Source organism: Pinus tabuliformis, chromosome 7 (genome assembly GCF_031772625.1).
Source record: "Pinus tabuliformis cultivar Carrire ecotype Pingquan chromosome 7, CPIR1, whole genome shotgun sequence".
NCBI lineage: Eukaryota > Viridiplantae > Streptophyta > Pinopsida > Pinales > Pinaceae > Pinus > Pinus tabuliformis.
The window spans coordinates 1338392021-1338395342 of record NC_142293.1 but is presented as its reverse complement, the minus strand read 5'-3'; positions in this window follow the sequence as shown (position 1 = coordinate 1338395342).

Sequence of the window (3322 nt, the reverse complement as noted above, 5' to 3'; positions counted from 1 at the left end):
CTCTATCATTGTTTGTTTCATAGACTCGACAGCAACAATCGAACTGCATCTGCTATTCCCGGATGCAAAGTAGACAGTTGCTGCTTTGATCCAACCACTGGACTTGTCTATGATCTGAACAATGGACTCACAAATGATTTGATGATCCTTTGTGATAGATCTTAGTACTCCCTCAAAGCATCCCTTTGATTACACCTTGCTTGTTGCTTTTATTTGGCCTGAAACAGTGGATTAAATAGCAATTTGTGACCCAGAACCCAGTGAGAAACGAGAGTTTCTCCTTCAGCGCAGACCCTGTGAAGGGATTCTGCATTTCAACGCAGGTCCCGTGAAGGCTACCTGCGCTGAATGTCAAAACCCCTGTGTTGAGGTTGCGCTGAACCAGTTTGGCCTTGTGCAGCTGGGGTTCTCTGCTCTGTTTTGCCTTGTTTTGATCTCTGATTTTTGCAGCCTGTAACCAGCATAGGTACCAGTCTGATAACTCCTTTTCTCTGCTTAAATTCCACCTCCTTTTGTACAAAAAGACTGTGAGTGTTTTTATGTGTTTGTGGCGTCATTTACAGTTTTCCTTTGCATGAGTGAAATAATCATCCTGTAGCCCTTGATTCAGATCTGTTCATTGTGATCTTAGGAGAGAGTTCATTGGCTGTTTACAGTTGATTATACATTTGCTTCTTGCTTTTGGTTTGAGTTTGTCTCTTTTAAAGTGTTGAAACAAGAGTTTATTTCAAAAATCGTTAAGTGTTGTAATCTCTTCTACCCTTTCTGATTTCGAAAAAGTAAACTTGTTTGTATTTGTCATTTAAAAGCAAATTCAAAGTTGTACAAAAAGCTTTCTTTGTAGGCATCAATACTAAGAAAGCGGAAAACAAACACCTGCATTGTGCATTTGCATCTTGATAGTTTGCATGTTTGATTTAGGAAAAGTGCATTAGAGTGTGCTGATTGCTCTTTGAGAAAAGATGGTGTCTTTCTTTTCCTTTAGTAGCTAGGATTTTCAAAGTTGAAAAGATATAAAGCTTGCTTATCATCTTTAGACTGCATTTAGGAATTTGTATCATACATCTCGTGTTGAACCTCAAAAGGAAAACTTCTAAAAAGATCAACCTAAAATAAATTGAATGAACTTAACAACGCTTTGCAACATAACGCACAACATAGAGGTCTAGGCTAGAGACGTGTTCCGGCGTCGTAAAACCTGGTGACTGTCGATCTCGTGGATGGTGGGTGATTCCTCCTAAGGGACGATAGCGCCAGTACGGATTGTGCTCCCACGTACCGTCGCGTATATATTGGGAGACCCCTATAGGCATAAAACCTTTATCCTTAGGAAGCCGTGTCGGCCGCCCTACTGATCGCAATGCACTGAACACACCATTCAGGAAGATCGACCGCCCGCACCCTAAAAAGTATTCTACGGTTTTGCGAAAAGTTTGGCACACCCTCTGCCTAGAACTCCAGAGCAGTTCCTTTTGGCCTTTTTCAGACTCTATAACAGAAAAAGTCCATCCGAGCATTTTTCACTTCGGGCTCGTTAAAACATCGAAGGAGACTAGAGTCATCTTTAGCTTTTTCTCGACTCTTTAAAACTGAAAAAGCAAGTTGTGTCTAAGCGTCGTTAAAAATTTATTTTAAACGGAACAATCACCCCTATTCCTGCGTTGATCTTTAGGTTGAAAAATGGAGCACACCAACCAAGGAATTCCCCTTGGTGGAAATCCTAGTCCCTTCTCCTCTTGGGGAGATGTTGGTGCGCCCCATATGGCCACATTGTCGCTTCCAGGACTGACAATTGGCCTGCCGGTCTGGCTCTTTTCAACCAATGTCGTTCAGAACACCACTATTCCTGAACAGTCGAGTCAACAGTTAGATCAGACCAGAGTTGCCCACCAGCCTTCCACTTCATCTAATTCTTCCTCTCCTCCTTCCTCTTCGCTTGACGGAACTGGTAAAACCAAAAACCAAGTTCCTAAGGAGAAGAAGGAAAAGAATAAGAAAGAGAAGAAGAAGAAGGAGCCAAAAGCGACTGGGGGCAAACAAGTGTCGTCTGACAAAAATCCACACACAGCACTGACTAGGCCTAAATCGCCATGTGTCATATGCAAGGGAGACCACTTCCACAGAGATTGTCCCTGCATCCCTCGGATACTAAGGGACTGGTCTCCCCGTTTGCACAATTCGGTAGCGTCGACCTCTGATAGCCATGTTGACTGCTCACCGTCAACTAGTGAAAGTGAAGCCACATGACAGAGAGGGAAAGATAGATTTCCCTGCAAACTGTGTGAAGGCGACCATGCCATCCACCGTTGTCCCTTCTTAGATGAGGCTAAAAGAGTTTTGGAAGATCGCCCGGTTTTACCAGTGCAACTTCCTCCTGGATATCAAAAACTCCTGCCAAGTCCTTCACTAGTTGAGAACCCGGCTGGCCCGCTCAGGTGGTCAGCCGAAGCACCTATCATTGAAGATGAACCATCTGAATCCATACCTGACGAAAGTCAAAAGGTTGAGGCGGCAGTTGACCCGGTTTTGCCTTCAGAGGCTCTATATTCGAATGATACCATCACAGAGGAGAATAAAGACGACACCGTCCAAGTTCTCTTCATCAACACAGACTCCGACGAACAAGGGGGAAATGTGCCCATTCCTTTATCGCAGGAAGGAACTTCGTCAGAGTCATATCCGGCCGTCTATTCGGTCCCACCACCAAGCAACCTAGTTGTCTCGTTCGACTGGAACCAATTAGGCAGACCCCGTTTGCTAGAAAGCATACCATTCAGAATTATCGTTCAAATATACAAAATGGTAATGGCTGGCACCATTATTGATGAGGGGGCATCTGTGAGTATCCTTTCCTCTATTGCTTGGAAAGCGCTTGGTTCGCCAGTGCTTTTGCCTGAAATGAGAAATCTATCAGGCTTTGATAAAGGAACCAGTCGACCTTTAGGGATCCTCCCCAATGTGCCCATAACATTGAAAGGGAAGACCGTTCAAATGAACGTGATGGTCGTCCAGGGACCCTTGGATTATAACCTACTCCTTGGACGAGACTATATATATTGCATGGGAGCCATCGTCTCCTCACTCTTTAGAGTAATGTGTTTTCCGCATGAAGGAAGAGTGGTCAAGCTCGTGGACCAACTTTCATTTCCTGGATCACGCATCGCAAATAGTCATATACCATCCCTAAATGGTCCCTTCACGCAAGAAATGTCTCAACCCACGGTCCGTCCTCCTGATGAGCGCGAGTAATCCGGGAGGATATGACTGGAACCCAGGGGGCATGCGTCCTGGTCTGCTTCGGCAGGAAAACTTTGGGTATAAG